Here is a 15,437-nt window from a genome sequence, read left to right on the forward strand (position 1 = left end):
AAGTTCCTTGTGGGTTCTATTTCAGTCAAATGACTTCCGGGGGAGAAAAGATTGGTTTGTTTCTATCTGCTTGAGGTTCCCGGACAGCTTCTCCGTCAAGGGAGATGCAGATGGCATAGACTGATGGCAATATAGTATTGATTAGAAGAAAAGTTCTTTGGAGCAACAGAAGCTCACAGCCATCTTCTAGAGCCGCCCACCGCAAGTCAAAGAGGTTAATTTTAGATTTAAGCTTGAACACCTACGTTTACTGTTGAAGGAGGTTCTAGCTACTTTAGATTACTCTGAACCTTCGGTTGCTGTCAACTCCATGAAGTCTTCTAAATTGGATAGAGTTTATGATTCTCCATCTTCTGAGGAGGTTTTTCCTGTCCCAAGGAAGATATCTGAAATTATTGCACAGGAATAGGATAAGCCAGGGGTTCCTTTTTCCCCTTCCCCTGTTTTTAAGAAGAGGTTTCCTGTTGCTGACTCTATTCGTGACTCAAGATGTGCTGTTCCTAAAGTTGAAGGAGCTATTTCTACTCTTGCCAAGAGAACTTCTATTCCTATAGAGTATAGTTGTTATTTTAAGGATCCAATGGATAATAAGCTAGAGGCTTACTTAAAAAAGATGTACATCCATTAAGGATTACAGTGGCAACCTGCAGCGAGTATTGCCACGGTTGCAGGAGCTGCATCCTATTGATGTGATGCTTTGTTGGATCTTATTACAGGGGAAACTATAGTAGTGAAGATCCAAGATAGGATCAAAGCTCTCAAAATAGCCAATACCTTTATCTGTGATGCCAACATGCAGATAATTTGACTGGGAGCTGAAATGTTTAGCTTCACTGTACTAGCCCACAGAGCTCTGTGGTTAAAGATTTTGGTCGACCGACGTCTCTTTGCCTTACAAGGGAAAGACTCTGTTTGTACCTGGTCTGGCGGAGATCATTTCAGAGATTACGGGTGGAAAGGGATCTTTCCTACCTCAGGACAAGAAGAAAATAGACCTAGGGGTTGTCAGACTTCTAATTTTCGTTCCTTTTGTAACTTCAAGGGACAAAAGTCTTCATCTTTCTCATCCAAACCTGATCAATCCAGATCTACTTGGAAGTCCAGTCAGCCCTGGAACAAGGGAAAGCAGAACAAGAACCCTTCTGCTGACTCTAAATCAGCCTGGATACGTCATGTTCCAGATCCATGGGCTGTGGACATAGTATCCCAGGGTTACAGAATGGATTCAAGTCTTTCCTTCCAAGGGGAAGATTTCTCCTGTCAAGACTTTCCTCAAACCAGGTAAAGAAGGAAGCCTTCTTAAACTGTGTAAGGGGCCTATCCTCCCTGGGAGTTATTGTTCCAGTTCCTCTAAAGGAACAAGGTCTAGGATTCTATTCAAATATATTTGTGGTTCTCAAAAAGGAGAGAATTTTTCCGTCCCATTCTAGACCTCAAGTGTCTCAACAAATTCCTGAAGGTTCCGTCCTTCAAGATGGAAATTATTTGTTCCATTCTTCCTTTGGTACAGGAAGGCCAGTTTATGATGACTTTACCTGAAGGACGCATACCTTCATGTTCCCATTCACAGGAAAACACCACCAGTTTCTGAGGTTTGCCTTTCTAGACAAGCATTTCCAATTTGTTGCACTTCCGTTTGCTCTGGCCACGGCTCCCAGAATATTCACAAATGTTCTGGGGGCATTATTGGCAGTGATCAGATCCCAGGGAATTGCTGTGATGCCTTATCTAGATGACATCTTGGTCCAGGTGTCATCTTTTCAACTAGCCCATGCTCATACAGAGATGCTGTTGTCTTTTCTTCATTCCCACGGGTGGGAAAAAGAGTTATCTAATTCCATCTACCAAAGTGTGTTTCCTAGGAACAATAATAGATTCCCTGTCCATGAAAATTTTCCTGACGGAGGTCAGAAAATCCAAAATTCTTGCTTCCTGCCTTTCTCTCCAGTCTTCCTTTCTTCCGTCTGTGGCTCAATGCATGGAGGTGATTGGTTTGATGGTGGCATCCATTGACATCATTTCTTTTTCCTCGGTTCCATCTACATCCGCTGCAACTTTGTATGCTCCGTCAATGGAACGGAGACCATTCGTATTTATCATAGAGGATAAAACTGGAACCTCTAAAAAGAGACTCTCTCTCGTTGTGGGTGTCACAGGAACATCTGTCTTGGGTCACTTGCTTTCTGAGACATTCCTGGGAGATTGTGCCTACGGACGCCAGCATGTCAGGCCGGAGAGCTGTCTGGGGTCCTTTGAAGGCTCAGGGCCTGTGGTCTCGGGAAGAGTCTCTTCCCATAAACATTTTGGAGTAGAGAGTTTTCTTCAGTGCCCTATCAGCATGGCCTCAACTGTCTTTAGTCCAGTTTATCAGATTCCAGTCGGACAACCACCTCCGTGGCTTACATCAACCACCGGGGGGGGACTCAGAGTTCCTTAGCCATGAAGGAAATGACTCGCATTTTGCAGTGGACGGAAGCCCACGATTATCTTCTATCTGCCATCCACATTCCAGGAGTGGACAACTGTGAGGCAGATTTTCTGAGTAGACAGACTTTTCATCCCGGGGAGTGTGCCCTCTATCCGGAAATGTTCTCTCAGATAAATGGGGGGTTCCAGAGTTGGATCTGATGGTGTCCCGCCAAACGCTAAGGTTCCAAAGTACGGTTCAAAGGTCAAGAGATCCTCAGGCTGTTCTGATAGATGCTCTATCGGTTCCTTGGAGGTTTTCTCTGGCATATCTGTTTCCTTTGTTTGCTTCTCCTTCTGCAAATATAAGGGGTTCTCCTGGAGCTGGGTGAGGATTCCCCGGATTTTGTCTTTTCTTCAGGATGGCCAGGATCGGTCAGTTACCTAAAGGGTCAGATTTCTGCGTTATCTATCCTTTTGCACAAACGTCTGGCAGATTTACCAGATGTTCAAGCTTTTGTACAGGCCTTGGTTAGAATCCAATCAGGCCTATGTTTAAACCTGTGCCTTAATTTAGTTCTTAAAGTTTTGCAGCAGGCTCCGTTTGAGCCAATGCATGTTGTTGATATAATATTGTTATCCTGGAAGGTTTTGTTTCTGGTTGCGATTTCTTAGGCTCGCAGAGTGCCTGAACTTTCAGCTCTGCAGTGTGATTCCCCTACCTTATTTGTTATGTTGATACGGTGGTCCTTCGTACTAAATTGAGTTTTCTCCCAAAGGTGGTGTCGGATCGAAACTTTAATCAGGAAATTGTTGTTCTTTCCTTTTGTCCTAATCCTTCTTCTCAAATGGAATGTTTTTTGCATAACTTAGATGTTGTGCAGGCTCTAAAATTTTACTTACAAGCTACTAAGGATTTCTTGAAACTTCTGCCCTGTTTGCTGTTTTCTCTGGAAAGCATAAGGATCAGAGGGCCAGTTCTACTTCTCTGTCTCTCTGGTTGAGAAGTTTGATTCGTTTGGCTTATGAGACTGCTGGACACCAGCCTCCTGAGAGAATTACGGCTCATTCCACTAGGGCTGTCTCCTCGTCTTGGGCTTTCAAAAATGAAGCTTCTGTGGAACAGATTTGCAAGGCGGCAACATGGTCCTCTCTGTATACTTTTTCCAAATTCTACAAATTTGATACTTTTGCCTGGTCCGAGGCTTCTTTTGGGAGAAAGGTTCTTCAAGCGGTGGTGCCTTCTGTTTAGGTCCTCCTGCCTTTTTTTCTCCCTCCCTGTTCATTCCGTGTCCTCTAGCTTGGGTATTGGTTCCCACTAGTAATTGAAGTGACATTGTGGACTCTCCATGTCATAGGAAAAAAAACAAAATGTATGCTTACCTGATAAATTTCTTTCTTTCCGGACATTTTATTTATAATTCAGCAGTTTTTTTGAGTAAACCTCAGGCACCTTTTCACCCTTGTGTTTCTTCCTTTTTCATTTCCTTCGGCTGAATGGCTGGGGGTTATGGGTAAGGCAGTTACACTTAACAGCTTTTGCTGGGGTGCTCTTTGCCTCCTCCTGCTGGCCAGGAGTTGAATATCCCACTAGTAATTGGAATGACGCCTTGTGCTCTCCATGTCCGGAAAGAAAAATGTATCAGGTAAGCATAAATTTAGTTTTTCTTTCCAATCGCAGAGTCCACAATTTCATTCCAATTACTAGTGGGAATTCAACTCTTGGCCAGCAGGAGGGGCAAAGAACACCCCAGCAGAGCTGTTGTCACTCCCATTACCCATAATCCCCAGTCATTCTTTGCCTTGATCATTGGGAGGATGTGCGAAGATTGTGTCTGAAGATATTTAATCATTTTAATGGGTACTTTTGCCTGCAAGCAAGGATTGGGGCTATGCTGTGTCCATGTAAATCCCTTTAGTAAGAGTAAGAGTAATGGTGGCTTTTAGCAGTTGGAAGATGGCGAGGTAGTCCTTGCTTACCTTCCAACATTTATGCTACCCCTCTATAGGGAAAACTAGGGTTGGTTACTCTGCTTTTTTTATTCTACAGGTCCCTGTCTGCGGTCGGATGAGGCTGACAAACCTGTGATGCTGTACCTGCCCTGCAGCTATACTCCAGAGGTTAGTGCTTTTTCCTTCTAGGTGAGAAGGTCCAGCACTTTGGGGGTTAATCCCTATATTTATTTTACGGCCTCTGGGGGTTATTACTAGGTAATCTCTTCATTGTTGGGATTAAGTTTGGGCAGTGTTTATAGGGTGCTGCGTCTGTCTATCTGTGGACAATTAAAGGGACAGTCTAGTCAAAATTAAACTTTCATAATTCAGATAGGGCAAGCAATTTTAAACAACTTTCCAATTGACTTTTATCATTAAATTTGCTTTGTTCCCTTGGTGGTATTTTTGAAAAGCTAAACCTAGCTAGGCTCAAACTGATTTCTAAACCGTTGAAAACCGCTTCTTAGCTCAGAGCATTTTGAAAGTTTTTCACAGTTAGACAGTACTAGTTCATGTGTCTCATAGAGATAACATTGTGCTCACTCCCATGGATTTATTTAGGAGTCTGCACTGATTGGCTAAACTGCATGTCTGTCAAAAGCACTGAGATATGGGGGCAGTCTGCAGAGGCTTAAATACAAGGAAATCACAGAGGTAAAGCATACATAATATAACTGTGTTGGTTATGCAAAACTGAGGAATGGGTAATAAAAGGATTATCTATAGTTTTAAACGATAAAAATTAAGGTGTAGATTGTCCCTTTAATAAGCTTTTTCCTCTTAAAGGCACCGGAGTTCCAGCCGTGTGGGTGTTTTTTTGTGTGGTGTGTATGCACAGTGAGACAGTTCCTAAGAGGACTGTAAATTGAAGATAAATTTATCTTAGGACTTGTAAATAACATTTATAGGTCCAAAAATGAGGGAATCGTTATTGAACGCAGCTAGCCCTGGAGGTGTCTAAGTGCGGTAGTAGTTCTAACTGCATCTGCCTCATAGCGTACTTGCTAGGCATTACTGGCCTACATAAGATGGTGTAACGTTAAAAAATCCCATTCTTTTTACTCTCTAGGGGATGTGAGGGCAAGTCGCAGGGAAAGGGTTTTCCTTATTTGGATGCGCCTTTTTTTATTTTATGTTTTTTTTCAGTGACAGTGCTTGATACACCATTAGCTGGTTGTCAGCCGCGGGCAGTGCCTTGTCGCCCTTTTCAGTGTCAGCACCATGGAGGGGTTCTGTGTAGACCCCTGGTGTATTATTGGGTTTTGCAAATTGGACCTAGCAGGCGCTATGGTTCAGGTCGATCGAGTTTATGGGTCCTGTACAATGACGGAGCCCAGGGTACTTCCAGATGTGCACTGAGTGGCGTTCACAAGGAAGGTGAGGCACCTGTCAGTTGCCTTTGTTTTTCTTCTGTGACAGCGTGCGGGTAAATCCCTCGCTTCCCGCCACAAGTAATTTATGTAGGCATTCTTGGTAGATTTACTTTATGTGGGGCCATGTTGGAGTATTCCTCGACATGAAGTCCTGTGCGGGCAGAATGGCACCAAGAGTTTAGTGATAGGCGTTCTCTGCATCTTCATTTGCCTAGTGGGAGCGGCAGCGTGACAGGGTAATCTTAGTCCCGGAGCTCCGAAATGCTCTATAATTATTCTCTGCCTGGGGTCACTGTGATTGTGCCAATATGCATTATCGTTTGCCTATCATACTAATGCTGCTTAAAGGGACACTGAACCCACATTTTTTCTTTTGTGATTCAGATAGAGCATGCAATTTTAAGAAACTTTCTAATTTACTCCTATTATCAATTTTTCTTCGTTCTCTTGCTATCTTTATTTGAAAAAGAAGGCATCTAAGCTTTTTTTTTTTTTGGTTCAGGCCGGGTACCATAACTATCTCTCTCATTCTGAGGAGTCTTTCATCCTATATTCTATTATGCAGTATACATGTTTTATTTTGGTATCATGCAACATTTTTACTTATCTAGTGCCCTTAGGACATGATTAAACCTTTTTATTATACCATATCATATCTTTTATTTCATATGATGTTTTTATACGTTATCATGTTTTGTACAGGGACTCACTATAATATTTCCCTAACATTGAGGTGACCTTTAACAATATCTGTGACATGTATATTATATATTATATCTTTCATATTGAAATGGTATTTCCTTATGTCTGTGACTTTTTTTTTACTAATGTCTGTGACATTCTTTGTCTCATATGACACATATTTCTTCTTATATGCTGTTTCGACTCTTTAGGTTTATTTTTAGTTAACCTATACTGTTTTGTTTGTTTTTAAAAACTATTTTATAGTTTTTTTTCCTCTGGTGGTTACGTGGAAAGTCACTGGAATACAACATGAGTGACCAGAGTTTGAGACCCCATAGGGGCATGCCAGATCTGGGTATGTTAAAGTATAATTTTTATCCAAGGTTATCTATATATATATATATATATATATATATATATATATATATATATATATATATATATATATTTCATATAGGTGGCGAGAGTCCAAGTTTTGTTACATATGGGATATACATTCATACCAGGAGGAGGCAAAGTTTCCCAAACCTCAAACACTATTAATTACCCCACCTACCTCACTCATATCTCAGTTTAAACGTTGCCTCCTTTGGAGGTGTTAAAGCATGATGTTTTTTACTAAGGCACTCCTGACTAATTTGGGCACTATTTTATAAGAAAGTTTATTGCTTTATTATCATATATTGCAGCCCAGGGACTTTAGATTTTTGTGTTCTTAAACCTTGATGCTTACCTTACCCGGTCACTTGAAATCTGGCAAGCGCGCTGCCGAATAGCGTCTTTTTTAAACCCGCCCCATGATGTCATTTTCGTGCCATTCCCCCCCCCCCCCCCCCCCCCGCGAGCGATTTTGCGCATTATTTTGGCTTTAAATAGTTGCTTTCTACATCTCTCAGCGCCTCAGCTCTTTTTACAAGTGTTTTAAGGAGTATTTAATGATCTTTGCAAATATTTTTTCCCAACTCCTCTGTCTTTTTAAGCGTTTTTGTTCTTTAAATTGTAATTAAATTACTTTTTTCTGAATTTTTTCGTTTTGCCTCTGCCATAATGGAACAACCTACTAATGTCCCTGAAATCACCATAGGACCTGAGTCTGTTGAACACATTTCTACCAAAGCTAAGTGTATCTTTTGCAAAGCTTCTGAAGTGACATCTTTAGAAAATGTATGTGACTCATGTATATTATTTTTTATCACAACCTACTGAGGTCCCTATGGTTTCAAATGCTCCCTCTGTTTCAATTTCACAGATGGATGTAGATGGCGTACCCCCAGCAATGAAGACATTTATTGCTGCTTCAATTGAGAAGGCCCTGGCTGAATTTCCGCCTTCAAATAAGCGTAAGAGATCAGCACAGGTTTTAACTTTATCTAGTAACATATGTACTGCTCAGACTAATACTGACGTATCTTCTCATGATGATGATTCCTGAAATGAGGCTCCTTCATCTGATACAGAACCAGATAAATATTCCTTTTTATTTAAAATTGAGCACATTCATTCTCTTTTAAAAGAGGTTTTAGTTACTTTAAGTATTAAAGAAGTTAAACCTTTTGAGGATACTCCTTGTAACAAGTTGAATTCCTTTTCTTTCATATAATTAGCAAGAGTCCATGAGCTAGTGACGTATGGGATATACATTCCTACCAGGAGGGGCAAAGTTTCCCAAACCTCAAAATGCCTATAAATACACCCCTCACCACACCCACAAATCAGTTTTTACAAACTTTGCCTCCTGTGGAGGTGGTGAAGTAAGTTTGTGCTAGATTCTACGTTGATATGCGCTCCGCAGCAGGTTGGAGCCCGGTTTTCCTCTCAGTGTGCAGTGAATGTCAGTGGGATGTGAAGAGAGTATTGCCTATTTGAATTCAATGATCTCCTTCTACGGGGTCTATTTCATAGGTTCTCTGTTATCGGTCGTAGAGATTCATCTCTTACCTCCCTTTTCAGATCGACGATATACTCTTATATACCATTACCTCTACTTATTCTCGTTTCAGTACTGGTTTGGCTTTCTACTACATGTAGATGAGTGTCCTGGGGTAAGTAAGTCTTATTTTTGTGACACTCTAAGCTATGGTTGGGCACTTTTATATAAAGTTCTAAATATATGTGTTTAAACATTTATTTGCCTTGATTCAGCATGTTCAACATTCCTTATTTCAGACAGTCAGTTTCATTATTTGGGATAATGCATTTGAATAATCAATTTTTTTCTTACCTTAAAATTTGACTTTTTTCCCTGTGGGCTGTTAGGCTCGCGGGGGCTGAAAATGTTTCATTTTATTGCGTCATTCTTGGCGCTGACTTTTTTGGCGCAAAAAATTATTTGTTATTTCCGGCGTCGTTCTTGTCAGCGGAAGTTGCGTCATTTTTTGACGTTTTTGTGCCAAAAGTGTCGTTGTTACCGGATGTGGCGTCATTTTTGGCGCCAAAAGCATTTAGGCGCCAAATAATGTGGGTGTCTTTTTTGGCGCTAAAAATATGGGCGTCATTATTGTCTCCACATTATTTAAGTCTCATTGTTTATTTGCTTCTGGTTGCTAGAAGCTTGTTCACTGGCATTTTTTCCCATTCCTGAAACTGTCATTTAAGGAATTTGATCAATTTTGCTTTATATGTTGTTTTTTCTATTACATATTGCAAGATGTCTCAGATTGACCCTGAATCAGAAGATACTTCTGGAAAATCGCTGCCTGATGTTGGATCTACCAAACTTAAGTGTATTTGCTGTAAACTTGTGGTATCTGTTCCTCCAGCTGTTGTTTGTAATGAATGTCATGACAAACTTGTTAATGCAGATAATATTTCCTTTAGTAATGTTCCATTACCTGTTGCTGTTCAATCAACATCTAATACTCAGAGTGTTCCTGTTAACATAAGAGATTTTGTTTCTAAATCCATTAAGAAGGCTATGTCTGTTATTCCTCCTTCTAGCAAACGGAAAAGGTCTTTTAAAACTTCTCATTTTTCAGATGAATTTTTAAATGAACATCATCATTCTGATTCTGATAATGTTTCCTCTGGTTCAGAGGATTCAGTTTCAGAGGTTGATGCTGATAAATCTTCATATTTATTCAAAATGGAATTTATTCGTTCTTTACTTAAAGAAGTCTTAATTGCATTAGAGATAGAGGAATCTGGTCCTCTTGATACTAAATCTAAACGTTTAAATAAGGTTTTTAAATCTCCTGTAGTTATTCCAGAAGTTTTTCCTGTCCCTGATGCTATTTCTGAAGTAATTTCCAGGGAATGGAATAATTTGGGTAATTCATTCACTCCTTCTAAACGTTTTAAGCAATTATATCCTGTGCCATCTGACAGATTAGAGTTTTGGGACAAAATCCCTAAGGTTGATGGGGCTATCTCTACTCTTGCTAAACGTACTACTATTCCTACGGCAGATAGTACTTCCTTTAAGGATCCTTTAGATAGGAAAATTGAATCCTTTCTAAGAAAAGCTTACTTATGTTCAGGTAATCTTCTTAGACCTGCTATATCTTTAGCGGATGTTGCTGCAGCTTCAACTTTTTGGTTGGAAGCTTTAGCGCAACAAGTATCAGATCATAATTCTCATAGCATTGTTAATCTTCTTCAACATGCTAATAATTTTATTTGTGATGCCATCTTTGATATCATCAGGGTTGATGTCAGGTATATGTCTCTAGCTATTTTAGCTAGAAGAGCTTTATGGCTTAAAACTTGGAATGCTGATATGTCTTCTAAGTCAACTTTGCTTTCCCTTTCTTTCCAGGGTAATAAATTATTTGGTTCACAGTTGGATTCTATTATTTCAACTGTTACTGGAGGGAAAGGAACTTTTTTACCACAGGATAAAAAATCTAAAGGTAAATTTAGGTCTGCTAATCGTTTTCGTTCCTTTCGTCACAATAAGGAACAAAAGCCTGATCCTTCCCCTACAGGAGCAGTATCAGTTTGGAAACCATCTCCAGTCTGGAATAAATCCAAGCCTTTTAGAAAGCCAAAGCCAACTCCTAAGTCAACATGAAGGTGCGGCCCTCATTCCAGCTCAGCTGGTAGGGGGCAGATTACGATTTTTCAAAGAAATTTGGATCAATTCGATTCACAATCTTTGGATTCAGAACATTGTTTCACAAGGGTACAGAATAGGCTTCAAGATAAGGCCTCCTGCAAGAAGATTTTTTCTTTCCCGTGTCCCAGTAAATCCAGTGAAGGCTCAAGCATTTCTGAAATGTGTTTCAGATCTAGAGTTGGCTGGGGTAATTATGCCAGTTCCAGTTCTGGAACAGGGGCTGGGGTTTTACTCAAATCTTTTCATTGTACCAAAGAAGGAGAATTCCTTCAGACCAGTTCTGGATTTAAAAATATTGAATCATTATGTAAGGATACCAACATTCAAGATGGTAACTATAAGGACTATTCTGCCTTTTGTTCAGCAAGGGCATTATATGTCCACAATAGATTTACAGGATGCATATCTGCATATTCCGATTCATCCAGATCACTATCAGTTTCTGAGATTCTCTTTCCTAGACAAGCATTACCAGTTTGTGGCTCTGCCGTTTGGCCTAGCAACAGCTCCTAGGATTTTACAAAGGTTCTCGGTGCCCTTTTCTCTGTAATCAGAGAACAGGGTATTGTGGTATTTCCTTATTTGGACGATATCTTGGTACTTGCTCAGTCTTCACATTTAGCAGAATCTCATACGAATCGACTTGTATTGTTTCTTCGAGAACATGGTTGGAGGATCAATTTACCAAAAAGTTAATTGATTCCTCAGACAAGGGTAACCTTTTTAGGTTTCCAGATAGATTCAGTGTCCATGACTCTGTCTCTGACAGACAAGAGACGTCTAAAATTGGTTTCAGCTTGTCGAAACCTTCAGTCTCAATCATTCCCTTCGGTAGCCTTATGCATGGAAATTCTAGGTCTTATGACTGCTGCATCGGACGCGATTCCCTTTGCTCGTTTTCACATGCGACCTCTTCAGCTCTATTTGCTGAACCAGTGGTGCAGGGATTATACAAAGATATCTCAATTAATATCTTTAAAACCGATTGTACGACAATCTCTGACGTGGTGGACAGACCACCATCGTTTAGTTCAGGGGGCTTCTTTTGTTCTTCCGACCTGGACTGTGATTTCAACAGATGCAAGTCTGACAGGTTGGGGAGCCGTTTGGGGGTCTCTGACAGCACAAGGGGTTTGGGAATCTCAGGAGGTGAGATTACCAATCAACATTTTGGAACTCCGTGCAATTTTCAGAGCTCTTCAGTCATGGCCTCTTCTAAAGAGAGAGTCGTTCATTTGTTTTCAGACGGACAATGTCACAACCGTGGCATATGTCAATCATCAAGGAGGGACTCACAGTCCTCTGGCTATGAAAGAAGAATCTCGAATACTGGTATGGGCCGGATCCAGCTCCTGTCTAATTTCTGCGGTTCATATCCCAGGTATAGACAATTGGCAAGCGGATTATCTCAGTCGCCAAACGTTACATCCGGGCGAATGGTCTCTTCACCCAGAGGTATTTCTTCAGATTATTCAAATATGGGGACTTCCAGAAATAGATCTGATGGCTTCTCATCTAAACAAGAAGCTTCCCAGGTATCTGTCCAGATCCAGGGATCCTCAAGCGGAGGCAGTGGATGCATTGTCACTTCCTTGGAAGTATCATCCTGCCTATATCTTTCTGCCTCTAGTTCTTCTTCCAAGAGTGATTTCCAAGATTCTAAAGGAGTGCTCGTTTGTTCTGCTGGTGGCTCCAGCATGGCCTCACAGGTTTTGGTATGCGGATCTTGTCCGGATGGCCACTTGCCAACCGTGGACTCTTCCGTTAAGAACAGACCTTCTATCGCAAGGTCCTTTTTTTCATCAGGATCTCAAATCCTTAAATTTGAAGGTATGGAGATTGAACGCTTGATTCTCAGTCATAGAGGTTTCTCTGACTCTGTGATTAATACTATGTTACAGGCTTGTAAATCTGTATCTAGGAAGATATATTATCGAGTCTGGAAGATTTACATTTCTTGGTGTTTTTCTCATCATTTTTCTTGGCATTCTTTTAGAATTCCTAGAATTTTACTATTTCTTCACTATGGTTTGGATAAAGGTTTGTCTGCAAGTTCCTTGAAAGGACAAATCTCTGCTCTTTCTGTTCTTTTTCACAGAAAGATTGCTAGTCTTCCTGATATTCATTGTTTTGTACAAGCTTTGGTTCGTATAAAACCTGTCATTAAGTCAATCTCTCCTCCTTGGAGTTTGAATTTGGTTCTGGGGGCTCTTCAAGCTCCTCCGTTTGAACCTATGCATTCACTGGACATTAAATTACTTTCTTGGAAAGTTTTGTTTCTTTTGGCCATCTCTTCTGCTAGAAGAGTTTCTGAATTATCTGCTCTTTCTTGTGAGTCTCCTTTTCTGATTTTTCATCAGTATAAGGCGGTGTTGCAAACTTCTTTTAAATTTTTACCTAAGGTTGTGAATTCTAACAACATTAGTAGGGAAATTGTGGTTCCTTCATTGTGTCCTAATCCTAAGAATTCTAAGGAAAAGTCGTTGCATTCTTTGGATGTAGTTAGAGCTTTGAAATATTATGTTGAAGCTACTAAGGATTTCCGAAAGACTTCTAGTCTATTTGTTATCTTTTCCGGTTCTAGGAAAGGTCAGAAGGCTTCTGCCATTTCTTTGGCATCTTGGTTAAAATCTTTGATTCATCATGCTTATGTCGAGTCGGGTAAAACTCCTCCTCAAAGGATTACAGCTCATTCTACTAGGTCAGTTTCTACTTCCTGGGCGTTTAGGAATGAAGCTTCAGTTGATCAGATTTGCAAAGCAGCCACTTGGTCTTCTTTGCATACTTTTACTAAATTCTACCATTTTGATGTGTTTTCTTCTTCTGAAGCAGTTTTTGGTAGAAAAGTACTCCAGGCAGCTGTTTCAGTTTGATTCTTCTGCTTATAATTTCAGTTTTTTTCATTATAAGATTTAAACTTTGTTTTGGGTGTGGATTTTTTTCAGCGGAATTGGCTGTCTTTATTTTATCCCTCCCTCTCTAGTGACTCTTGCGTGGAAGATCCACATCTTGAGTAGTCATTATCCCATACGTCACTAGCTCATGGACTCTTGCTAGTTACATGAAAGAAAACATAATTTATGTAAGAACTTACCTGATAAATTCATTTCTTTCATATTAGCAAGAGTCCATGAGGCCCACCCTTTTTGTGGTGGTTATGATTTTTTTGTATAAAGCACAATTATTCCAATTCCTTATTTTTTATGCTTTCGCACTTTTTTCTTATCACCCCACTTCTTGGCTATACGTTAAACTGATTTGTGGGTGTGGTGAGGGGTGTATTTATAGGCATTTTGAGGTTTGGGAAACTTTGCCCCTCCTGGTAGGAATGTATATCCCATACGTCACTAGCTCATGGACTCTTGCTAATATGAAAGAAATGAATTTATCAGGTAAGTTCTTACATAAATTATGTTTTTTAAGTCTGACATTGTTATTCCAGAGAAATTTCTTATTCCTAATGCAGTCTCTAATATTATCTCTAAAGAATTGGTCTCAACATGGTACTTCTTTTAATCCTTCTAGGTTTAAGAAATTGTATCCTTTACGTGTTGCTAATCTAGGGCTATGGGAAACTATCCCTAAGGTAGATGGGGCTATTTCTTCTCTAGCTAAACATACTACGATTCCGTTAGAAGATAGTACTTCTTTCAAAGATCCCTTAGATAGGAAACTTGAATCTTTTTTGGGAAGGGCTTATTTACATACTGGTTACGTTCTAAGGCCAGCTATATCTATTGCTGATGTAGCCCCTACATCTACTTTTTGGCTTTCTAATCGTGCTCAGCAATTTTCTTCAGATCTTGAATGCTGTAATGTGATTCATTTACTACAAGAAGCAAATCTTTTTATATGTTATGCAGTATTTGACATTGTCAAAATTAACATAAAAACTATGTCTTTAGCTATTCTTTCTAGAAGAGCCTTATGGCTTAAATCCTGGAATGCTGATATGGTTTCCAAGTTGAGATTACTATCTCTTTCTTTTCAGGGTAAGAATCTATTTGGTTCACAATTAGATTAAATTATTTCTTCTATTATTCGAGGTAAGTCAGTCTTTTTGCCTCAAGACTATAGATCTAAAGGGAAGTTCAAGGCTCCAAATCGTTTTCGTTCTTTTCTAAACAAAGATCAGAAGCCTTCCCCCTCTTCAAAAGCCCCTGGCTCTAACTGGAGACCTTCTTCCAATTGGAATAAATCTAAACAATTCAAAGAACCTAATCCTGTCCAAAAAACAGCATGAAGGTGCGGCCCCCAACCCAGTTCTTCTGGTAGGGGGCAGATTAAAACTTTTCAAGAAAATTTGGTCAGAATCTGTCCAAAATCCCTGGATCCAGAATATATCTCTCAGAGATATCGAATTGGTTTCAAAATCAAACCCCCAAGGGGATGGTTTTATTTAACTCATGTTCCAAAACATCTATTAAAGGCTCAGGCTTTTCTAACGTGTCTCACATCTAGAACTAATGGGTGTGACTGTCCCAGTTCCTCTACAGGAACAAGGAAAGGGTTTTTACTCAAATCTATTAATTGTACCAAAGAAGGAGAATTCCTTCAGACCAATCTTGGATCTGAAAACACTAAACAAATTTGTAACAATTCCAACTTTCAAGATGAAAACTATAAGGACTATTCTACCTTTTGTTCAGCAAGGTCATTATATGTCCATAATAGACTTACAGGATGCTTATCTTAACATCCTTATTCATGCAGGCCATTTTCAATTCTCTTTTCTAGAAAAGCATTTTCAGTTTGTTGCTCTTCCGTCTGGCCTAGAAACAGCAACAAGAATATTTTCAAAGGTTCTAGGTGCCCTTCTATCTGTAATCAGAGAGCAGAGTATTGCGGTGTTTCCTTATTTGGATGATATCTTGGTTTTCATTTAGCAGAATCTCACACAAATCAACTGTTGTTGTTTCTTCAAA

The sequence above is a fragment of the Bombina bombina genome, chromosome 7, assembly GCF_027579735.1.
Source record: "Bombina bombina isolate aBomBom1 chromosome 7, aBomBom1.pri, whole genome shotgun sequence".
Classification (NCBI taxonomy): domain Eukaryota; kingdom Metazoa; phylum Chordata; class Amphibia; order Anura; family Bombinatoridae; genus Bombina; species Bombina bombina.